The sequence below is a fragment of the Heterodontus francisci genome, chromosome 16 (assembly GCF_036365525.1).
Source record: "Heterodontus francisci isolate sHetFra1 chromosome 16, sHetFra1.hap1, whole genome shotgun sequence".
Classification (NCBI taxonomy): Eukaryota; Metazoa; Chordata; class Chondrichthyes; order Heterodontiformes; family Heterodontidae; genus Heterodontus; species Heterodontus francisci.
The window spans coordinates 67,053,572-67,079,719 of NC_090386.1; the positions used below are offsets into that span (position 1 = coordinate 67,053,572).

The 26,148-nt window shown below is 40.7% G+C and overlaps 1 protein-coding gene across 2 annotated transcripts in view; it reads left to right on the plus strand.

Annotated features, from left to right (window-relative positions):
* The first annotated feature begins 1,361 nt into the window (after positions 1–1,361).
* Positions 1,362–26,148, plus strand: part of LOC137378167 (phosphoprotein associated with glycosphingolipid-enriched microdomains 1-like) — a 105,626-nt gene continuing 80,839 nt past the window's right edge. Inside the window, exon 1 of one of the 2 annotated variants that reach the window (XM_068048313.1) lies at positions 1,362–1,705. The gene's annotated coding sequence lies outside the window, so the exon portion shown is untranslated. The remainder of the gene's footprint in view (positions 1,706–26,148) is intronic. The other variant, XM_068048312.1, reaches the window with a different exon arrangement.

The following is a 26,148-nucleotide window of genomic DNA, read 5'->3' on the forward strand; positions in this document are numbered from 1 at the left end:
CTGTGTGCCTAATAATTGCTTCATATATCTATATAACAATGGTCGCTGCTCTTCAAGATGATTCATTGTGCTGCTGGAATGGGCAGATAGGCTGTAATGCTTTTCTTTTGATCCTATTCGTGCTTATGTTCCTATATAAAGCATTTTGAGAGATTTTTAAAAGATATTTTTACATTTTTTTTAGAGATACAGCACTGAAACAGGCCCTTCGGCCCACCGAGTCTGTGCCGACCAACAACCACCCATTTATACTATCCCTACAGTAATCCCATATTCCCTACCATCTACCTACACTAGGGGCAATTTACAACAGCCAATTTACCTATCACCTGCAAGTCTTTGGCTGTGGGAGGAAACCGGAGCACCCGGCAAAAACCCACACGGTCACAGGGAGAACTTGCAAACTCCGCACAGGCAGTACCCAGAATCAAACCCGGGTCGCTGGAGCTGTGAGGCTGCGGTGCTAACCACTGCACCACTGTGCCGCCCGTATCATAATACATTATATAACTGCAATTCTTTCTTCTTTACCAAGCATGCACAGAGAACGATAGTGAAAAAGAGAACTTGTATTTACATAGCACCTTACCTCACAATTCTCATGATAGGTTTTGAGAAAGCTCCTCCATGTCCTTGTCTGTATGTTGTCCTTGAGAGACTATCTAAAGGCACGGTGCCCGCTTCCAAGTACTTCTGTCCATCACCATCTTGATTCTACCACCTGTGTTGAAACCTCTGCCTTCAAACACTTTCTCAAAACCCATCCTCAGGTTGTTGAATTCTTCTGCTACCATCTGGTCTGCCTCTGTCTTGTGAAACCCCCCAGGACACTTTACTACTTCAAAGATACTATACAAATGCAAGCTGTTATTTTTGTTTAATGGAGCCCAATTCCTCCACACACCCATGCACAATTACCCTCGATCCTAAGCTCTCTTCCAGCCACTCAATATTTGAACAGGTCAGCTTTAAAACTAGGCTGTGTGAAATTTCCTCCCAGTCCCAAAGGAAGACAGGCAAAATGCCTGAGTATTAAGAGCACTTCATTAGCCCCATTTACCACTGACCAATTTTAAAGGGTATGTGTCCACCTCTCAGCGCCACATTAGCCTTTGCATTATAAAGGCCTGTATTTATTTATTTTAAATGGCTCTGGAGTTATATCATAATATTTTGCATATTTCTGTCGAGTATGATAAAGATTGATCAAACTGAAAACATATCTTCACCAGTTAAAAAGGCGGGGTAACAAACCACTAGCATTTCTAAATTTAGACGCGGCTGCTTTGAATAGTTGGACCATCTCCAATAGAAATCACTATACGGGACGCTGCAGTTCCCATGTCTCAGTTATGGTGCCGCTTCATCACATGGCTCAAGCTGGAGGTTGGTTACCAGGCAGAGTTTATGAGCCCTTTTTATTGAAAGATGAGTGAATGCGCTAGTTGTAAGCTGAACACCCATACAGCGTGAGGTAACATTACTCGCCTTGAACGCTTCAAGTGCATTGCGTTTTGGTTCCACGCCTCCCCCCCCCCCCCCCCATCATCAGTTGAGAAGCTACAGAATGCGATACAATAAACGTGCCGGAACCAATGCCGGACAACGCTGTTGTATTAGGAATATTCGCTTCAGGAGAGCTAACAGGCACATGACATCGAAACCAAGAAGCAACAGATCGTTTTTACAAAATTTATTTTTCTGAGTAAGTATGCTATTTAACAATCGTTTATGCATTGGATTGCGCAGTTTTCTAACAATCAGATTTTTTCATATAAGAACGTATATAAGTTACGCCTGAACTGAAAGGTGAAGTTAACCTGTTAACCCTTTTCTACATGCAATACGACAAGCTAATGCCTTGGTATCCGTCAGTGAACTGATAGGTAAATGTCAGATAGCTAATTCATAACATTACTATAACCAACTCATTTCTCGCATATGTGTGTATGAGACAGAGCGAGATGTGTTTGTGCCAGCGCGTTTTTGAAAAAAAAAGTGTTGATATAAAAGCCCTTATTCCTTATAAAATAATTTAAAGATTGCAGTTGTGCATTGTCCATTTTACATTGGAAACTAGAGTGAATTTGTTTTATGTAAATATATATAATACGACCTACTCAATGACCGTTGTTGATTCTGGTCGTTAACTTACAATGTGCACATAAATGATTAACACACGATTGAATATGTAGAGAGCAGTCAGCAAGCAGAAGCTGTTTTTAATGCAACACTCAAAATTGATTTCTATCTAGCATTTTCATGAAATCAGACGTCGCTCGAACTTGAAACTGTCAAAACTGCTATGGCTTTGAGATCTTAATGAAACTGTTGTAATCACACCATCTCGCTGATGTCAATACTCAACAATTCTATGTTTTTCATCTGCAGCTGTTGCCTGCTGGCATTGTTCACCTTCGGTGTATTGTTCCTTTAGTGTCTTGTTTATTCCGTCTATTTATAACTAGGCCTTTTAAAACAAACTATCAGGTGTTCACTATTGAATAATACTTTCCACTTCTATATAATTGAATCCGTTTTCGAATCAAGTCATACACTTCAGTTATTTAAGATATGGAAATTACACTTTCTCAACTAAATGGTAATTTCTATTCGATCGCAGAAAGATGTAGCGCAACATGAGAAAAGATTATCTTAACTACAAAGAAATACAGCACAGAAACAGGCCATTCGGCCCAACTGGTCTATGCGGGTGTTTATGCTGAACACGATCCTACTTCATCTAACCCAACTGCATATCCTAATCCTTTCTCCCTCATTTACTAACCGTGTGCCTGCTTTTCGTGTATTCATGTAGCTGCTCATTATTCTGCTATTAACAGTCTCTCTGGACTAATGCTTTGTCTTTCACCACAAGCATTAACACACACTTTGCCTTTGTCCCAGGACAGCTTTGTTATTTAATCACCCTCTGCCCTATCAAACACCTTCCCCTTTGTTCTCTCCCCCACCCTCCTCCCCTTCGCTTGCTTAAAACCTAATTCTTTTCTAACCTTTGTCAGTTCTGATGAAAGGTTACTGACCTGAAGCTTTAACTTTGCTTCTCTCTCCACAGATGCTGCTAGACCTGCTGAGTATTTCCAGCACTTTTTGTTTTTGTTCTAAATTCCAATTACCCTTTGGGTAAAGGACTTCCTCCTTAATTCCTTACTGGATTTATTAGCAACTATCTTATATTTGTATCCTCTAGTTTTGGAATCTTCCACAAATGGAGTCATCTTCCCTATATCTACCCTACCGAACCTCTTCATAATTTTAAAGACATCTATTAGCTCACCGCTCAGCCTTCTCTCTTCTAGAGAAAAGAGGCCCAGTCTATTCTGGAATTTTAAATTTTGGATTTTAAAACGGCAATGGTTCATGACTGTTGTGAAATCTGTTTCCTGATATACATGGGCAAAAGATAAGAAAGTAGGTCAATTTCTGGGGGGGTGGGGATTGTCCTTAATGTGTCATTCACTTTGAAGATATTCAAGTTTTTTTTACAGAGGACATCAGTTTCAGGATGATGTAAATTCTACAAATACGTTACTAAGCTCACTTTGCCACTCTTGGGTTACTGCAGAAAGAGGGTGAAGAGCAGAGTTCAGTCCATGACTATCTGGAATAAAACCCCATTGGAAAAATATAAATATCTGTATAATTGTTACCCCAAGAGGAGCATTTTAACAGTTGGCTTCCTTAATTCTTAATAATATAGCAGGAAAAAAGATGTGACAACTGTGGGAATCTGAAACTGAACTGCAATTGACATACATTTCAGCTCAATTTAGAGAACAAGAACAGAGGAACATACTCTGAAAAGCTCAAACAGAACAGTAGCAGAATATGAGAAGCTGGATTTTGAAATTTTGCTGTGTTGAAATAACAGCATGGTTTTCTAGCATATAAATGCTTAATGCTTTTGTCTGAAATTTCTCTGTTGCTATTTTAGCAGAGGCAATAATCAATTATTTTTTTAAAATCAGGTGCATGTTTTTAAGTGTTCATAAAGCAGTATGAATTTATTAATTGTCATAATTTATTGGTTGTGAAGCACTTTGAGACGGCTTCACAACATTATATGGTGTTGTATAAAGGCACAGTCTTCTTCAAATTCACATCCTATAAATTAATTTCAGGTCCATGATATTTCTATTGTATATATTACCAATTTATGGGGGTCGGTTAGCTCAGTTGGCTAGACGGCTAGCATGAAATGCAGAAAGATGCCAACAGCAAGGATTCAAGCCCCATACTGGCTGTGGTAGTTCATGGAGGCCTGCCTCCTCACCAGGCTCCACACTTGAGGAGTAGTGACCCTCAAGCTATACATCACCAACTGTCTCTCTGTAGTGGGGAAGAGATGACTATGGCGAGAGCAATTACCAACTTTTAACTGTTGTGGAGTTTGAGATTATGATTACTACCACACTACCAGAAGGACGTGGAGGCTTTGGAGAGGGTACAGAAGAGGTTTACCAGGATGTTGCCTGGTCTGGAGGGCATTAGCTATGAGGAGAGGTTGGATAAACTCTGATTGTTTTCACTGGAACAACGGAGGTGGAGGGGCGACATGATAGAGGTTTACAAAGTTATGAGCAGCATGGACAGAGTGGATAGTCAGAAGCTTTTTCCCAGGGTGGAAGAGTCAGTTACTAGGGGACATAGGTTTAAAGTGCGAGGGGCAAAGTTTAGAGGGGATGTGCGAGGCAAGTTCTTTACACAGAGGGTGGTGAGTGCCTGGAACTTGCTGCCGGGGGAGGTGGTGGAAGCAGGTACGATAGTGACGTTTAAGAGGCATTTTGACAAATACATGAATAGAATGGTCCCCAGAAGGGCAGAAGGTTTTAGTTTAGGCAGGCATCAAGATCAGCGCAGGCTTGGAGGGCCGAATGGCCTGTTCCTGTGCTGTACTGTTCTTTGTTCTTTGGTCTTTGTTTAGCCATAAGCCTGCCATACTTCCATGATTAAAAAGCTTTTTAAAAATATGTACACTCTTATGAGAGGATGTTTGCCTCATTTTTTTTATCCTTTTGGCTTTTTCCCCTTAATAGTTGTCTCAGTCCACTTTCTTCTACAGCTTAATTGCAGTTCACCTCCAGTGTGGCTCTTGACTCATCACCAAGCAGACAAGACAAGGCTAGAATACTTAATGAGTAATTTATATCGATGTTTACTGAGTAAGAGGAATCTGACAAAATATCAGTAGAAGTGGAGAGAGTAGAGGCAATGGATAGGGTAAAAATTGAGAAGGAGGAGCTGCTGGAAAGGCTGGCTATGGTTAGGGTAGATAAGTCACCTGGTCCGGATGGCTTGTATCCCAGGTTGCTAAAGGAAGTGGGGCTGGAGATAGCAGCAGGGCTTGCCATAATCTTCCAATCTCCCCTAGATACAGGGGAGGTGCCAGAGGTTGGGAGAGTGGCAAACGTGACTCCATTATTCAAGAAAGGCTGTAAGGACAGTCCTACCAACTACAGACCAGTTAGTTTAACATGAGTAGTGGATAAGGTTTTAGAAAATAATCAGGAAAAAAAATCAACAGGCATTTGGAGAGGTTTGAGGTAGTTAAAGATAGCCAGCATGGATTTATAAAAGGCAGATCATGCTTCACTAATCTAATTGAATTTTTTGATGAAGTAATAGCGAAGGTTGATGAAGGGAATGTGGTGTATGTTGTCTATTTGGATTTTAAGAAAGTGTTTGATAAAGTACTATATAAAGGACTGGTTAACAAAATTGAGGCTCATGGAATAGCAGGGTCAGTGTCCAATTGGATAAAAAGTTGGCTTAAGGACAGAAAACAGCAAGTCGTGAGAAATGGTTGTTTTTCAGACTGGAGGATGGTAGACAGTGGTGTTCCCCAAGGGCCAGTGCTCGGACCACTGCTTTTTTTCTATATATCAATGACTTTGATTTTGGAATACAGAGTAGAATTTCAAAATTTGTTGATGATACCAAACTTGGAGAAGTGGCAAACAGTGAGGATGATGCGAACTGCCTGCAACAGGACAGAGATACATAGGCTAGTAGAATAGGCAGACAAGTGGCAGATGGAATTCAATACAGACAGGTATGAAGTGATGCATTTTGGCAGAAGGGATAGGTTGACGCAATATAGACTTAATGGTGCAGTTCTAAAGAGTGTGCAGGAAAAGAGGAACCTGGAGGTGCATGTGCATCGATTTTTGAAGGTGGCAGGACATATTGAGAGAGTGGTTAGCAAAGGGTATGGGATTTTGGGCTTCGTAAATAGAGGCATTGAGTAGAAAAGCAGGAAAGTTGTGCTGAACCTTTATAAAGCTCTGGTTAGGCCCCAGCTAGAGTTTTGCAACCAGTTCTGGTCACCGCACTTTAGAAATGATGTGAGGGTCCTTGAGAGAGTGCATTGGAGATTTACCAGAATGGTTTCAGGGATAGGGGATTTTTGTTACAAGGTTAGGTTGGAAAAGCTGGGGTTGTTCTACCTGGAGCAAAGGAGATTGAGGGGAGATTTGACAGAGGTGTACAAGATTATGACAGGCTTAGATAAGTTAGACAAGGAAAACCTGTTCCCATTAACTGATGGTACAAAGACTAGGGGACACAGATTGAAGATTTTGGGCAAAAGATGCAAAGGGAATGTGAGGAAGAACATTTTTACGCAGTGAGTGGTAATGACCTGGAACTCGCTGCCCATGAGGGTGGTGGAAGAAAAGACAATCAATGATTTCAAAAGGAAATTGGATAGGCACCTGAAGGAAATAAACGTGCAGCATCGTCCACCCAGGATGCTGCTGTCAAGCCAAAAAGACGTTCTGCCTACCACACAAATGAGTAATGTGGTATATGAATTCCAGTGCCAGTGTGATGCCAGGTACGTGGGCCGTACGTCCCAACAACTGGCGGATCATAGCAAATAGTGCGTCCCTTCATCTGTTTGCAATAGGCAGAGTACTGACCTTACTTAACCAGGCCGTACTTGCAAAACTCAGAACACAGTGTCTAACAGGAGATGTGATTCCGCGATCGGACAGCACTTACAGAACAATCCTGAGTGTGCTAAGAATTATACTAACAGCCAATTTAAGATTATCAGTCAGGCTTGCAATGTAGCTCACTTATGCTTGCTAGAAGCTACATATATTCATACGCAGGGACCTGTCCTCTGCAGGCAAAAGGAACATGTCCAGGTGTTGCGTCACTTTTGAATTAGACAAAGCGTGGGGGACAATAGGTCCCTGGTGCATTCTCCATGGCAATGCCTCGACCAATCAATCAGCACCCTTTTCTTATGCAGTAGAAATTGTTGCTCCCTTTGAAATTTGGCATTCTTGCGCCTGTCCTGATGAGTACAAGATGAAAAGCTTTGACAGCATGTCTCTTTGTTCAGCAATACGCAAGTTCTGTACTACCAAGTGACTATTTATTCTAAGTACTGTGCCTTAAATATTTGTTTTGAAGTTTGTTTTGTTAATACATTGGAATACATTTATGCAAGACTAGAAATTAATACGATCATACAGCGTATGTAAGATTTCTTCCTGTAACAAAATATATCTTTAAAAAGTCACCATTTGAAATAATCTTTCATCAGTGTAACTTAACGGAGAAGCAGGTGCATTATTGTTTGCCTCATAGTGAGAAAAGCAGGGTTACTCATCAGCAAAGCATGGATATCAATTTCTAAAATAATGCTAGGGTACATTATTAACAATTCTGAAGGAATACTTTTCAGAAAGAACATTGAATTCAGAATTCAATGAAGAATTCTATATCGAAAGTCATTCCTCGACTGCATTAGCATTTTTTTTCCAGATAATTTGTTAGTAAATACTAATACTGAAATTGCAGCACAGAAGAAGGTTGTCAGGCCATTGTGCCTGAGCTGCTGCTAGCCCTTCAACTGGAGTTTGTCTATTCTAATTCAATTCCTACCCCTCTCATTCTTTTATATCTTGCTTTTCAACAACTTATCCAATTCCCTTTTAAATTAAGATAAAATCCCTGCTTCAAAGCCACTGGCAATAAAGATATGGCAATATTTCTGTTTATTTTCTTAACTTTCGTCATTCATAGAACTTGATTTAGTTTCGTCAGGACAGATCATCCAGATTACAAAATGATATCTTCTATCCAAAAAAGTAGTATGTGTGAGCATTTTTTTTTTGTTACATCCTGTTCCCTGCATTCTCATGGAATAAGGACTCCATTCTTCTGTTGATTGGTGACAGCCACTCATTGATTGAAGTTTTGGATTATTAATGAGGAAATGGCATTTGGGTCTGAGTTCACACAAAATTTAAGGCTCATGGGGCATGGTTTAAGAGTCACAAGAGTTTTAACACAAAGGTAATCTGCAGTCATACTGCAGTTTGAGTTGGTCTTATGAAGACCCTGAGGGAGATCAGCAAATGTTCAGCAACACGCAAGACAGCTAATTGCCATTCCATTTGAAGCTCTGTAGAGTTTACAATAACATCTTTGTTAGGTTTCAGAAATTGCTGAAATTAAAGAAGTTGAAGAGTTGAATTGACTTGTGAGAAAACTGGATACTATCTTGTGTTCTTTCTAATTCTTTAAAATGAACCACTCTAGCAGGGTATTTAGTATTTTGGTTTACCAAAGAGTTATCTTCCAGTACCTATTCATATCCTCTTCAAAGGTGGTGTCAATTATCAGCGACAAAGAGCTACTATTGCCTGGGATTAGAATGTTATGCAGAGTTAATGTTTTGTTTGAATGAAGGCATTTGCTATTTATTCCATCAGATAAGCTGATGCTTTGTTGCTTTTGATATCAATTACTTATTTTACATAAGCAAAATGTAGTCAACCAGGTGGGGAAAATCAGAGTTGTGAATGAGAGCAATCAGCACTAAATAAGGCATAAACTTTCAGTTGGGAGGTATAAATGAGGCAGATTATAGGCCAGTGATTAATTTGATAAGGAAAGAATGCATCAACATGAGTTTATTTCAGTTAGAATCAATGATTCTTTTATTAGATAAAAAAGTTGAAAATTAAATTATCTAAAAGTATTCTTTTAACGTGATGTGTTAATTACTGCCAAAACAACTTTCTGGCACTGAAAATTAATTATTACAACTACTAGAATTACGTAGAATTTTACAGTCCAACAACATATCTATGCGATGTTTATGCTGCACACAAATCTTCTCCCATTTTCAATTCCTTCCCAATAATGTCCAAGTTTTCAGCAGCCATTCAATATGTGTGCAACTGAATTCTGAAGAATAGATAAGTGATCAAGAAGGATTGTTTAGATCAAGATTGCCATAGCTGCTATAAATATGTAAGTACCAGTTTTCACAATTGTCTCGTAAGGAAGAGTTTTTTCCAACTCACATAAAAATCACCTGTTTTTTTTCTCTTGACATAAAATGCTTTGATAGAGGGCACCTCATCTCAGTTCATTAAATTAGTTGCACATGTGGCTTGTAGTTTGCAATGACGGATCACTCTGAAAATATGATTGTGTAGCAAACATTCTCACTTTTACACTAATTATGTACTGGAATTCTTCATTTATGGCAAGTATGGATATTGGCCATAACTTATTGTCAAAATAATGGTATTGCTCATAGCACTTGCTGTTATTTCAATGCAAATTGTATAGCAACTTCAGATGAGGTGCAGGTGTGCAGTTAAACATGGGTGTCCAAAAGTTGCTGTTGGAGTTCTGCTGCTCTGCCGTTACCTTCATGAAAATGGCTTCTTGGTGTCTGGTTCACCATTGAAACTCATTGATAAGCATGTGGTTGCTGTATTTGCATGGTAGCTATGAACCAAACTTGCCACAGAAAGTTAAGTGTTGCCCATTTTAGTCTTTAACCCCTTTTGTATATAACTGTTAATTACTGCCAGTCAACCTATCGAGCACTGAAAACTGGCTACTACAAATGCAGACTCTCATTCCTTCAGGTTTTAATTGCAGTTGGAGATTTTAAAAATGTAAAAATTAAAATTGAAAAACCATTACTTTTTCTTTCTGTCTTTTCTTTCTCCCCTAATCCAATCTTTCTTTCTTTCCCTTTCTGTATCTGGTTTGACACTGAATTCACCCACTCTAATTTACACTTTCTTCTCAGTATCTGCACTGTTCATTTCACAGTCCTTCACAGACCTTCAAGGGCGGCACAGTGGTGCAGTGGCTAGCACTGCAGCCTCACAGCTCCAGTGACCTGGGTTCAGTTCTGGGTACTGCCTGTGTGGAGTTTGCAAATTCTCCCTGTGACCATGTGGGTGCTCCAGTTTCCTCCCATGTGCCAAAGACTTGCAGGTTGATAGGTAAATTGGCTATTGTAAAAATTTCCCCTAGTGTAAGTAGGTGGTTGGAGAATTGAGGGAAGGTGGGGATGTGAGAGGGAAAAATGGGATTAATGTTGGATTAGTCTAAATGGGTAATTGATGGTTGGCGTGGACTCAGTGGGCCAAAGGGCCTGTTTCAGTGCTGTATCTCTCTATGACTCTAATCTTCTTGGTTAAGGAGATACAGAGTCGCTTGCCTTGTTCGTTCCATTCCCAGATACACTGTCTTCCTTGCTGCAACATTATCAGCTTGCACTTTCAGCAATTTACCATGGAAAAGCTTTAAAAAAAACTAAATCTACAAGTGCAAGTCTCACTAATAGCAGACACCATTAGATTATATTAATATAACTTGACTCATCACCAAAATCACAAATATTCCTAAGTTAAGTACAGAGGGCCATTTGGCCTGTTTTAGCTATGCCAAGTAGAAAAGTTTATATTTCTCAATTACTGTGTCCAACTGCTGTGTCTGGAAGTGCATATCAGGAGTTGATCATTCTTTGTATAAAGAAAGCCCAGTCATGAATCTTAAAATTGGTTTACTTTGTTAAAGTTTGAACCTGCACCCCTTGTCCTACTATCAGAGTTTACCTTGAAGCAGTGCACCACAGTTACCTTTCTATCACCTGGTGTATTTGCCTGATTCCATTCTTATCTATGCAATCGTAGCCAGAGAATCACCTGCAAAAGGTTCTCTTCCCGCTCCCACATTTTTACCTCTGGTGCCCCCCCAAAGATCTATCCTTGACCTCCGCTTATTTTTCATCTGCATGCTGCCTCTCGACGACCTCATCCAAAAACACAGCATCACTTTCAACATGTACGGTCACGACTTCAGCTCTACCTCACCAACACGCTCTCAATAGTCTCTAAATTGTCACATTCCTTATCGGACATCCAGTACTGGATTAAATATTGGGAAGACTGAAGCCATTGACTCCATCCCTCTCCCTGGCAACTGTCTGAGGCTGAAACAGACTATTCACAACCTTACTGTTCTATTTAGCCGCAAGATGAATTTCCGACCGTATATCCACTCCATCGCTAAGACTACCTATTTCCACCTCCGTAACCTTGCCCGACTCCATCCCTGCTTCAGCTCGTCTGCTGCTGAAACCTTCATGCCTTTGTTAACCTCTAGACTTGACCATTCTAACGCACTACTGGCTGGCCTCCCGCATTCTACCTCTGTAAACTTGAGGTCATTCAAATCTCTGCTGCTTGTGTCCTAACTTGCGCCAAGTCCCATTCACCCATCTCCCCTGTGCTCCCTGACCTACATTGAGTCCCAGATAAACAGTGCCTCAATTTGAAAATTCTCATCTATGTTTTCAAATCCCTCCATGGCCTTGCTTCTCTCTATCTCTATAATCTCCTCCAGCTCCACAACCCTCTGAGATATCTGAGCTCCTCTAATTCTGGCCTCTTCAGTATTTCCTATTTTAATTGCTCCACCCTTGGTGGCTGTGCCTTCAGCTACCAAGGCCCTAAACTCAGGAATTCCCTCCCTAAACCTCCCCATCTCTCTACCTTGCTTTCCTCCTTTAAGTCACTCCTTAAAACCTACCTCTTTGACCAAGCTTTTGGTCATTTGCCCTGATATCTCGTTATGTCACTCGCTGTCAAATTTTATTTTATAGAGCACCTGTGAGATGCCTAGGGACATTTTATTATGTTAAAGGCACTATATAAATGTAAGTTGTTGTTGTTTTATCTTATTTAATAACCTCTACAAGGTCGCCTCTCAATTGCCCTTTTCAAGGTTGACAAGGTCACTCTCCTGAGATATTCCCTAGCAAAATCTGTATTGTTTGGAGGATATGTATATTCTTGGTTGATTGATATTGTTAAGGTAGTGATGCTGAGTTTCAAAGGGAGTTTCAATCCAACCAACATGGATGTCCATCAGCTGTCAGCATTTTGACTTTAGATAATCTCTTAAATCAGTCCCTAACTCATGGTACAAAATTGGGGATTTGCTTAAAAATGTGAATGTACGAATAAAATTCTAGAAGCCTTAAATTTACTTTGAATATTTTCATTTTTCCAGCCATCTCCTGGGCTGCTTCTACTAAATAAGTGGAGCAACAGCTTGATAGGACCACTTGTATGCTGACAAGAGCCACCACATTTCTTGATCCCTTCATTGCCTCTGCATTGTCAGACTGCTTGTCTGACATCTAGTATTGGATGAGCTGCAATCCACTGCAGTTAAATATTGGGAAGACCCTACCATGAACTCAGTATCCTTACAACTGAATCCATTCCCCACCCAGCTACTTTTTCAGGCTGAACCAGACTGTTTTAAATTCTAGTATCTTATTTGACCTCCAGCTGAGCTTCTGACCCCATACCATCTCCATCACACTTACGCCCAATAACATCACTTGCCTACGCCACTGCCTCAACCCATCTGCTTCTGAAACCCTTATCCACAACTTTGTCACCCCCCCAAACTTGACTATTCCAATAACCTCCTGGCCCATACCCCACCCCTCTTAAAAATACCATTTTCATGTTTAAATCTCCTCATGCCCTTTCCCCTCTCTATATCTTCTTTCAGCCCACAACCTCTCTCTTCCCCTGACTCTGGCCTCTTGTGTATTCCCCGCCCCCCCACTTCATCACATCATTGACAACCATGCCTTCAGCTGTCTCAGCCTCACACTCTATAATCCTCTCCCACACCCAACTGCCTCTCGACTTCCCTCCCCTTCTTCAAGACTCTGCTAATAATAAAAAATAAAAACTCTTGGACCAAGCCTTCTAGTACCATCCATTTCCTCTGATTATTTTTTGTTAAGGCACTATATAAATGCAAGTTGCTGTTTATGTTGTAATATACACAAGGCCAGCAAGGATATTCTGGTTTAGTGTGCAATTTCAAATGTTTATCCGCAAATATTATTGTACCAGTGGTCTGAGAGGAAGGGAGTGCTGCAAGATAACAATGCAACCCCAAGTGAGAGAGGTTGAATCTTAATCCTGGCCGGGTATTCTGGTGGAATTGGGGAACAGGCTTGGGAGCAGAAATAATTTTCTGCATCGTTCCAACATGCCTCCCACCATATCAATAAGAACCAGTATTGTCGTTGTCTGGAATAATTTCTGTGGAATTCATTGGGGAACCACTGTATGTTGAACATACGAACATACAAGTTAGGAGCAGGAGTAGGCCACTTGGCCCCTCGAGCCTGCTGTGCCATTCAATAAGTTCACGGCTAAACTGATTACTCCACATTTCCCCCTACCCCCAATAACCTTTCACCCCCTTGCTTATCAAGAATCTATCTATCTCTGCCTTAAAAATATTCAATGGGGAAATGGTGAATTAAAATAAACAAAAAGATGGAAGAAATTAAAACTAGTCAAGATTACAATGAGTGCTTTGGATGTTTTGTAAACAAAAACTATGGCCAGCAGTGAGGGATGTATTTTTAACTGTCAGAAGGAATATTTCCATTGAATTCATAAATATTTTTGCGTAAACCCTTTATTTTCTGTACATATGTAAATTGTAGATGAATAGAAAAAAGAACTTGGGCAAAGATTTAACTGAACACATATGGTGCATTTGAGTCTAAAAAGTTCTGATGCTTTGACACAAATTAATTTTTATTCCCGTGAGTGACACTCAGCCTCGGGAATCAAAGACTGGAAACAAGATGCAAATAAGAAAAGGAAACAATATTTTTGTAACTTTTTTCATATTGTCCATTGAGCAAAGTATTAAAAAGACCAGGGTTGTATTTCTAAATAATTTTGAATCCGTATTAAAATGAAAGAGTATTTTGTACATTGTGCTTGAAGTGTTGCCTCTACTAAGCTAAAAACATGTTGATATAGTTTAGTTATGTTAGTCATATTATTAAAATGAATCATTCTTTGACATCTAACCACATAACTGAACTAAAGTCAACATTAAGAAGGAATGCCACAGAAAATTAACATTTGTGTTAGAACCTCATTAACCTAGTATGAAATATTTAATTAAAGTTTGTGTGTGGGGTCAAATACATTAGAAATAGCATTAGTGCCTGCAATTTATTCATATATAGTTTTTTAAATAGTGGGGTCTGAATGAAACAGCTTTCAGTAAAACTGAAAGAGTGAATAAGTAATTGTGGATAACTTTGTTTAATATTGTTCATTTTGTTCGTAATTTCCTTTCTCTCAGGTAATAGTGATATTGAATGACATTGAATACTTTAACAATCCCAATAACTCTTATGAATGCACATGTAGAAAAGTGGTTAACTGGAAGTGATTACAAGGCAGTAATTTATTGGGCAGATTCAGATTACAATTGAGAGTTTGAATGCTTTAGAACTATAATCAGAAGCACAAACGATAGAGATAGCTTCAAAATCACTCCTCAGCACAGTGTTGTCCAGCACAATTTGCTGACTGGCCACAGATGTGGCGATATTGACACCATTTTAACTACATCCACTAATTTTAGTTGAAAACACCTTATATATGTTCATACAATACAGATAAGTGCACTTCACATGTATATTTACTGAACAAACATCCATCACTGTTCAGTAATCAAGGAAGTAAAGCACTCCATGATCAAAAAACACTCAAGTACTCTTTGCCTTGCCATTTTACCAAAAAATGCATAAAAGGTTAAAGTTCACATGCATACATCATGCAAATACAAGAATTGAGATCAGATGCCCAACGACAATGTCTATTAATCATTTTTTATTTACCAATTAGAAATGTAGTTAGCCACATCTGGATTCCCATTTAGCCACACTTGGCTTGTGGCTAACATAGCGGACAACACTGCTTTAGCATCTGTTACTTATAATGCTAGCAGATCTTTTGTAGTGTTGCTTATAGATAATCTGAGATCTGTAACACAGCAGTGGAGGTAGAAATTCTGGCACAGAATTAGCACATTGTGGGCAGAGGACTGGAATTTGGGGTGGAGCCTGTCTGTGCCAGTTTTCTGCCCTTTCCGGGTCTTACTGAGAAATGCCAACATGGGGAAGGTGCTTCTTCTGCCAAGTCTGTTCCATCAGTATGTAACTTTTGAAGGTAAAACTGGTGGGATGCCAAACTCCTTTGGAAATCCCACCAACTCTGTTCAAAACACAGCAAGCATACTTTCTGTACAGCAGGTATCTCTGAAGCCTACAGTGCCAAATGCAAGCAACAATTCAACTCCAAGACAACGATTATCATTAGGATAATGATAAAACATCAAGGGAGCAACTATCTCTTGAAATTCCTACCCATGGATACATGGGTCGACGGGTGATGAAACAAAGGAATTTCAGTGCCCCTACAGAACAAACACACCAGTAGCACCAGAAGTGGCACAGGCACCCATCCCTGTTATTCAATGACCTGGGATTTGGGGTGAGGTCAGAAGGGCAGGGAGATGTTCCACACTAACACTTATGGTAGCTGAGTGGGACTCCCAGAATTTCTCGACCACTGTGTTTAGTTACTAACCTGGCCTGTTTCTTTAAGACTACTGAGCAAGTATTCCCTGTGAGAAATGGGAAAAACACTTAATCTGGGTGACTGTTGCATTTTACACTTGAAGTCAATCAGAGTGCAGTTGCAACTCATTCTAAAGAGAGAACTTGAATGTATGCAGTGCCTCATCAAATCTCTCGGGATGTCCCGTCTACAATTCATTACTTTGAAATGCAGTTATTGTTGAGAAGATGAACCCAGCAAGTGGACAGCAAGATTCTACATACAGCAATATGGTCTAGTGTTGGCTGAGAAAAGATAGGCCACCAGGAGAACACACTGCTTTTTTTCAAATGGTGCCATGGGATCTTTAGCTGTATTTGTACAGGCAGATGGATCTTCAGTTTAATGTCTCATGCAAAGAATGGCACCTCCAACCATAGAGCATTCACAGATTGTCAGCCTAGACTATTTGCTCAACTCCTTGTAAACTATTGGGTTCAGTTCAGGTTAGAAGAATGTATCATGGCATTTTTAAATGTTAAATGTTTGGCCATCTGAAATATATTGTGGCACATTGAAGTGTGATGGCTGAAGTATGACAGCAATGCACTGGATGAAGACACTTTTTATATATATTCTAGTGGATCTCCTATCACGCTGCTAATGGGAATTTAAAGAATATCGTGTCTTACAAGGAAATGGACATAGTGTGGTAATGGTAGTGGTAAGATAGTGAGACTGATTTTGCTCTTGTATTTTGTATTGGTTTTTGATGGGAACAGGGTAGAAGTAAGACCAAAATAACTGTGCAGTATTTACCACACGGTTCCCACCCACCACAGTTTTGGAGTAGGTCAGGAAATAGTTCCAGTGCTCTCACCCAAAACAGACATGGCCTCATTAATCTATGCAATTCAGGGCCTAAGATTGAAATAACACGCCCTTTACCAATCACCAACTACAAAGGGATTGGTGCTTATGAATGTTCAGATAAAAGTTGTAATATGCCTAGGTGAAAGTTCTTGACTCCCATACATCAAACAGTGCTCTCATTTTACGTGCAGCACTAGCAGCTCACAGTGTGCAGTGCCTCAAAGCAGATGCATGACCCTGTGGTTATCTGTCACCCTCCAAGTTGATCACATATAACAGACACCTGGAGCAAATTCTGTAAAGGGGATGATAGAAATCAGAAAGTGTAGCTAAATGTCTTTGCAACACACAGCATATTAACATGCTGTACTTATTGAACAAAAGCATTTTCTGCAATTGTAATATAATGCTTTGCTGTTTGGACTTGACATTGGTATATGTAGAAAAATAATGTTAAGTAATTAACGGGCTAGAAGGAAAGGTTTCCTCAAGAAGGAAAGAAAGCAACTGCATTTATATAGTGCCTTTTGCAACCTCGTTGTCTCCAGATGATCTGATATAATACCAGAGGCCAATTTTACCTCCATCCACCATATGGAGCAGGAATGGCCTAAAAATGGTGTTAGTCGTTTATCACCCTATTTATGCTGCTGATCCAGCCACTACCATCTCAGGTAGCATCCTGAGTTGGGAGGCCTGAGTACCCACTGTTTCAGATAGGAGGCTACTTGTAATATGAAAACCAGGGTCCTTTGTGCATGTAAAACTGATTGTAATTTTGAGATACAAATGGATGGATAATATGTCAGGCAGGCTGGATTAAAATTTGTCTGTATTTGTTAAGCTGAACCTAATACCTTATGTGCTAAATTAACTTCACCTTCCTAAAAACAGTATGCTGTGGATTTAACCTCTGTAGACCTGAATTTAACTTAATTGCAACATATTAATGTATAAATTACAGGAAATTCCTTCTAGAATAAAGTAGTCAAAAATCTCAAAGCATGACATGAAGTGTCCCTCGATGGCATACAGAGAGAATATATACTCCACGCCCTACACTGACTGGACAAAGAACAGTACAGTGCAGGAACAGGCCATTCGGCCCTCCAAGCCTGCGCCGATCTTGATGCCTGCCTAAACTAACACCTTCTGCACTTCCGGGGCCCATATCCCTCTATTCCCTTCCTATTCATATATTTGTCAAGATGTCTCTTAAACGTTGCTATCGTATCTGCTTCCACCACCTCCCCTGGCAGCCCTACACTGACAGGACATCTGCCCCCGTGCCCTACACTGACAGGACGTCTACCCTGCGGCCTGCACTGATGGGATGTTTGCTCCTGTGGCACACACTCACTGGACATCTGCCCCACGGCCGACACTGACTGGACATTTGTCCCCACAGCCTACACTGACAGGATGCTTCCCCTCCACGGCCTACGCTGATAGGCATCGGTCCGCGGTCTACATTTTTTACTGCATTGTTTTCAGTAATAGAAAATGCAAAAAATTACATATTTCGTATTAATGATTCAATTTATCCATTGAATTGTCTTTTGTGCCTCTTAATGCTTTCATTGGCATTTTAATAAAAAAACAAGTAAGTTGAAGTTTGAAGGAACCAGACAGAAGAGAAATAGGGTGGGGGAGAAATGGATGAAGGGACAAGGTGAGTGGCAGCAGAACAATGGGGAGCAGAGGATACAGGAACTGAGCAATCATTTCAAAGAGGAAACGATAAGAGTAATGATGCAAGAGAGGGTGTGATAAAAAGTGTGAAGTATAAAGACAGGGTCGGGGTTGTAATGAGATGAAGGGCTGTGCAAAGCAAAAATAATGGGCAAGGGAGCTGCTGAGGGAAGACCATATTTTCCTTGCAGTTACCATTGAAAAATGCAGCCCTTATCATCTCTTTGAACTGTTGCTCAGTTCCTGTACCCTCCCCTCCCAATTGTTCTGCTGTCACTCACCTCGCCCCTTCATCCATTTCTCCCCTCACCTTTTTCCCTGCTATCTGGTTTCTTGTTTATTCCCTTCACATCATGCCATGACAACATCTTCCTTCCACCCAAAAGGAAATAAAAAAAGATAGATTAACAGAAGACAGAAAGCGCAATCTAAAGACAAGTGAATGTGAGAGTAGCAAAAGAGAAGAGAAAAAGAAACAGCAACACAAAGATAACCGGTAAGATCGAGATCATGGCTTTGAAATTGAATTGTGCAGTGCACATTCATTCCACAGCAGGCATGTGCCATATGCCATATTGCTTAGGGACACCTCTTGTTGTCCAGGACACCCACCTGAAACAGGCATTAGGCCCATTGCTATGCAAATCGAGGCTCTTTATGCCTATTTTTGACCCTCTTCTGATATTGGATTGTGACTGACTGCAGCATGCAGTGTTCGTGCTATGGCCAGTTTTCTCTGATGAACAGCAGCCAAACCAGGGTCTTTAAATGGATCACTGAAGGCTCCCAAAAAGATAAGTAAAAAATGTTTTACTTCCTTGAATGTGGAGGCAGAAAGAGCAAGAGTGTTTCTCCTGGCTCCATATTAAAGCTGCTGCAGTCACTTCTTACTCTCCCAATCTCCCTTTCTCTCCCCTACCCCACTTCAGGACTCATAGTAGCTCTGGTGCTGGCATCTCCACTGGCCAGTCTTTGTCGCCTTCGCAAAAGTGCACTGCCTCTTGGAATACTGGCGCTCCAGCATACTGAATCTATCCTGACGATGCAAAAGGACCAATTTTATGTTGCTGTCTTGCGTGGCAAATCATTGTTGCTGCTGGATTTGCACCCAAAGTTGGACACAGTCTAAATTACCAGGCACATACTCTCTGACTGACTTACTGTGTGTGATGCCACAGGAGATCCACAAGTAAAATATAAAAATTCTTGAGTTAGCTATGCTGTCATACTGTAGTCCAGTGAAACTAATGGGTAGCACTGTTCTTTGGCCTCCTTGTCTTGAGAGACAATGGGTAAGCGCCTAGAGGTGGTCAGTGGTTTGTGGAGCAGCGCTTGGAGTGGCTATAAATGCCAATTCTAGAGTGACAGACTCTTCCACAGGCGCTGCAAATAAAATTGGTTGTCGGGGCTGTTACACAGTTGGCTCTCTCCTTGCGCTTCTGTCTTTTTTCCTGCCAAATGCTAAGACTCTTCGACTCGCCGCTCTTTAGCCCCGCCTTTATGGCTATCCGCCAACTCTGGCGATCACTGACAACTGACTCCCACGACTTGTGGTCGATGTCACAGGACTTCATGCTGCGTTTGCAGACTTCTTTAAAGCGGAGACATGGACGGCTGGTGGGTCTGATACCAATGACGAGCTCGCAGTACAATGCGTCCTTGGGGATCCTGCCATCTTCCATGCGGCTCACATGGCCGAGCCATCTAAAGCGCTGCTGGCTCAGTGGGCTGTATATGCTGGGGATGTTGGCCGCCTCGAGGACATCTGCGTTGGAGATACAGTCCTGCCACCTGATGCTAAGGATTCTCCGGAGGCAACGAAGATGGAATGAGTTGAGACGTTGCTCTTGACTGACATATGTTGTCCAGGCCTCACTGCCGTAGAGCAAGGTACTGAGGACGCAGGCTTGAAACACTCGGACTTCTTTGTTCTGTGTCAATACGCCATTTTCCCACACTCTCTTGGCCAGTCTGGACATAGCAGTCGGATGCCTTTCCCATGCACTTGTTGAATTTTGCATCGAGAGACAGGTTACTGGTGATAGTTGAGCCTAGGTAGGTGAACTTTTGAACCACTTCCAGAGCATGGTCGCCAATATTGATGGATGGAGCATTTCTGACGTCCTGTCCCATGATGTTCATTTTCTTGAGGCTGATGGTTAGGCCAAATTTGTTGCAGGCAGCCGCAAACCTGTCGATGAGGCTCTGCAGACATTCTTCTGTGTGGGATGTTAATGCAGCATCGTCAGCAAAGAGGAGTTCCCTGATGAGGACTTTCCGTACTTCGGTCTTCGCTCTAAGATGGGCAAGGTTGAACAACCTGCCATCTGATCTTGTGTGGAGGAAAATTCCTTCTTCTGAAGACTTGAACACATGTGAAAGCAGCAGTGAGAAGTAACTAATAGTATTGCCTGTTATTCTTGGCTGCTGCATAGCTGGGACTGGAATCACTAAAATAGAATTGTAACAAGAACCCTTATTTATTATCCTCACAACAAAGGTAGCATTGCAACCTCTCTGAACCTGTTACAATAGTCACAGTTAAACGACATACCATTTCTTCTGACTAAGCATGAGCGAGGCCATTCACTGGTGCATATATCATATGTGAACTATTAATTTGGGTAAGGCACCCATTAAGAATGAGGCTTTGAGTTTCTCTAAAATTGTTACTATAGAGGTTCCAAACTTTGGGGATTCAGAAAGATAAATCCAATATTCGAATCCAAATTTACCATACCAGCATGCAATACAAACACCTTCCTCCAGTATTATGCAAGTGAAAGTGACCCCCTGATCACCTCTATACAAAACAGGCCAAGACATTGTTCACTGATCAGCCTACCAACCTTGCCAAATACATCACCAGAGAAAATGGGTGCAGTATGATAACTGGCAACAACAGAGGGGAACCCCCATTGTGCTTGCAGAGAACATTTTGTACCCTGATTTGTGCCGTTTATGAAAACACTAGGATTTGCTAAAAGAAACAAACCAATCAGAATTTAAATTTATATAAATTACCCAAATTTCAGGCTTTAAGAATAAGTGCATAATATACCAACACGGGTAACTTTGGGATTGGAATTCAATTCAACCATATACAAGTGCTATTTTTATGTTCTTCATTTTGTCCAGTTTTCCTTAGCAATATAGAAAAAAATAGCATATCCTAAAAGACTAAGATTTTTAGCAGAAGAGACCAGATCAACTTACTGCTTGGATGCAATTTACATACAAATTGTGAGATTTCCAGAGCGTTCAGTGTAGTAGTCATAAATATTTCTAAGCAGTTTATAATTTTACTACCTCTAATGCACAGAGGAAATGTTTCTCCAATGACACTTAATTTGATGCCTGAACTGATCAAAAGGAAAAACCTACTCCCAGAACTAGGTTGATTGTCCAATGATTATCTAATCAATTTTCAGGCTGTTTTTAACCAAAGACAATTTTCTTCATAATACAAAATGCTCAATTTGTTTAAAATGTGGTGGGCATTTATTTAGTACAAAACCAATCTTTTAGCTTTTATATTTCTGGTCAAAATAACATCTTTTTACTGACTGTTTTATGATTGTGTTCTCAATACTTTTAATCATATAAGTTAAAGTGTAGGAGGCAATTAGACCCATTGTGCATATCCATGTGCCAGTGCTAGTTCTTCAGGTGGAGCCATCCACTCAAATCCCATTTCCTGTTCCTGTGCTTGTATTCAATTAACAGTACTATTATCATGAATCTAGCCATTCCTTCAGTATTCCCACTGCACAAATACTGAAGCTGTGAGATAGTACTTGTACAGAAAGTAAACTGAACATTGGTTGTTCTATTATCATCAATTCATTTAGTAAGTCTTCTCTGCAGAGGAAGTGGTCGTATACAGATCACTTGAAATCAACCCTTTAAAAGGGCTGCACAGAAACCAGACCACATTCACGCACACAAGGTATTTTGCAGACACGGTTTATCAAACCCTATCTGTGCAATCATCTTGTTTTCTCCCTAATTCATACCGTTTCTAAATACAACAAAGCCAAAACCACACTTTTGGAAAGTAGGTTTTACATTTGCACAGAATAACTGTGTCATACATCAGAAACAAGTTGACAAAAATTATATTTTTCAGAATGCTGAAGTGTTTGCCTTGTACATGACCACAACATGTGCAGAATTAGCACAGCCTGTATCTGTTCAAGGAATTTGCCATTAATATGAGAAGCAAAGGATCATAGTATTATTGCAATGATAGTTTTTGATTCATTCCAGCAACAGCATGATTTAAAATTGTGTTCTGATCTCTAGTTTTGTATCTTCTTCTCACCACTGCACAGTCAGTGGATATAATCGTGGACAATGTAGGTGGTGGAAATTGAATGGCTGCTAACAGCACCTGAGTTAGTTCAGACTGATTAGCTATCCATTGTGCTGGACCAGAAATACCACATTCTATGTTTGTTAACATATTGTTATTTAGTGAAATTGTTTTCATATTCAAATAAATGTTTAATGCAACTGCTGCATTGAGACATGCGATGAAACTGGGAAAATGGATGAACATAGAGCACAGGGTTTTACCAGTCATCTGGAGATGGGCTGTGAGTCAGAAGAGCTTGTAAAATCGCAGTGGAAGTCATCAGGAGGGATAGGGGATAGGGAAGGAGTATCAATAGTCCTAATATAAACTCTAGGCAGGAATCATGCAGGCAGGGGCCATAGCTGATGCAAACCATCCTCACCTTGGCAGCATTAGGACTGGAAGACCCTCAGGCCAGATCTGCATGCCTTTGGTCAGATTCCCAGCATGAAGCTTCAGCTGACTGGCAGGAGGGTTTCAGGAAGGCCTCATTTGGGAAACACAAGAGGAGCCTGGGACACTCTTCCACCTCCTGTCGCCACAAGGAAAGTAAAAAGGAGGAGGAAAAAAATTACCTTTCTGGGCTGCTTCTGGCCCCAACTCCTTTTCCAACTAGATTGGCCTGGTTGGAAAGCCACAAACGCTTACTCACTGAGGCCCACGGTTAAAATAGCAGTTGGGCACAGATGACATAATTGAAGGTGGTTTGTTCCGTTTGAGTGGGAGTACATTGCCCCCAATATCTATTTGTCATTTAGAGGCACTCATGGTAGTGGGATTTAGAATGGACCTTCAACTTTACAAATTACAAATTTTACCAGAGCCAAAGCAAACCCAACTCCTGTCCATTCCTCATAATCACATCTCACTTTAGTTTGCCATTTACCAATATGCTGATGATGAAATCTGATTCAGTGTTCACTACATCTCTACACAAACATTTCCGACCTTTCTGACAAAAGATTCTCTTTGTTACAGCACTTGATGTAACAGCCCATTACCGGACGTAGCAGGCTTCAAGGTATATTTGTTAAATGCGTGGTCAGTTTGCTCTCACATCTGTTGGTATTAATTATCATTTTTAAAAATGCTTCCATCATTGAAACAAAAATATTTTGGAGGAAAAATGATTTTGGAAATCTGAAGTAAGAAAATAAAATGCACAAATGTGTAGCATCTGAGCAGACAAAAGACTCAGTTCCCTGGCCACCATTTCCATCCCTCTGCCTGGCAACTGCCTGAAGATAAGTCAGACCATTCACAAACTTGGTGTTGTGTTCGACCCCGAGATGAACTTCCAGCCAAATATCTGCTCCAGCTTCATAACATCCGACCCTGCCTCAGTTCATCTTCTGCTGAAACCCTTATCATGCTGTCACACTCACGTGAAGTGCAGTGATGGAAATACAGAATCCAAACTGAGGAGTTATAAAAATTGACTTTTTCTTCAAAAAGTGGACAATGTGCTGCAAAATGGCCACTGAAGGTCTAATGACCTGGCCCTGTATATTCAAACTGTCTTACTGTCTGTTAAGGACAAAAAGATACCTTCCAAGCTAAGAGGTGTCAATTACACCCATCGTGAACCCATCAAGAGATTTTTGAATTGAATGGGTTTTTCTGAAACAAAGAAGGTAGCCATGACGTCCTGGCCATGATGGTCACAACAGGGAGGGTTCTCTGCAGCTCCCAACAGAGGCAACGTGTGAGATTTTGGCCTTAAAAAGTAGCTCTCTGGAGAGAGCGGGAGCGATCAGAACAAATATCACAAAAGCCTGTCCAGCTGAGAGCTGCAAGAGATCCAGCAAAAGCCAAAGAAAGAACCCTGCTGTGAATTCTACACATTAACTTGTTGTAGCAGAAAGTGATCACCGTCTACAGACTGAAGTCTCAACCACCAGAAAAATCTACAAACAACCCAGGCCTGCAACTTTAAAAGAGAAATTGACCTCCGAGAAGATTCAACAGGTTTACCGTGAACCTCAAACACCTGCCTCACCGCAAACCACTTACCCTTTCCCTCCATATCTATCTATTCTTGTGTGTGTATGAATGAATGTGTGTGTGGCTGTGGTTGTGACCATTTCAGGAATGAATATTGCTCAATAAATAGTTAATCTGTTTTTAACCCACAAGAAAACCTGTCACTGTCTATTTTTTTGGCAAATAAAACATAAGTGGCTAAAACCCTAGTAACAAAAACTACTGCGGTCAGTTGGGAGGTAAACAGTAGAACCACCATGCCCCTTACCACCTGGCCGTAACAATCCCTTTGTTACCACTAGACTACAAGACTTGACCATTATGATGGTCAGGCTTCCATCTTCCACACTCCATAAACTTGTGCTCATCCAAAACTATGATGCTCCTATCTTAACTCACTCTAAATCCCATTTATCTATCACCCCTATGCTTGGTGACTTACATTGGCTCCTGGTCTAGCAATGCCTCTTATCCTTGTTGTCAAGTCGCTCCATGGCCTTGCTCTTCCCTATCCTCCAACCCTTCAAGACTTTGAGAGAACTGTGCTCCTCCAATTCTAGCATCTTGAACATTCCTGATTTTAATCGCTCCACCATTAGCGCCTGTGCTTTCCACTTCCTTGGTCCTAAACTTGGGCATTCCCTCCCTAAACCCCTCCGCCTCTCTTTCATCCTTTTCAGGTGCTCCTTAAAATCTACATCTTTGACCAGCCTTTTGGTCATCTATCCTGATATCTTCTTTTGTGGCTTTGTGTCAAATTTTAATTGATAATGCTCTTGTGAAGTGCATTGGGGTGTTTTGTTATGTTAAAGGTGCCGTAGAAATGCAAATTGTTGTTGTTGGTGTTGGTTAGTGTTTCAGATGAAATTCCTTAATTAGGAACATTTATTATAAGCAGCACTATGAGCATTGAGGTATATTGAGGAAGTTATTCATTTTTGATGCTCTTCAAGTCTGAAATCCTGAATATATTTTCCTAGAGACAGACACCTGAATAATGCCATTAATAAGATTTTTAGTAATTTGATCAGTGCAGGGATGTCGTAAAAAAGGAAATTAGGAAAGCAAAGAGAGGACAAGAAAAATTATTGGCAGGTTAAATCAAGCAAAACCCAAAGATGTTTTATCAGTACATTAAGAGCAAGAGGATAACTAAGGAAAGGGTAGGGACTAACGGAGATGTACAGGGGAACTTATGCATGGATGCAGAAGATTTGGGCAGGGTTCTTAATGAGTTTTTTGTCTGTCTTCACAAAGGAGAGAGATGATACAGACATTGTAGCAAAAGAGGAAGAGTGTGAAATATTAGATAATGAGAGAGGAAGTACTAGAGGGTCTGACATCCTTGAAAGTGGATAAATCACCCGGGCCGGATGGATTGTATCCCAGGTTGTTAAAGGAAGCCAGGGAGGAAATAGTGGATGCTCTGAGGATCATCTTCAAATCCTCACTAGATACAGGCGAAGTATCAGAGCATTGGAGGTCTGCGAA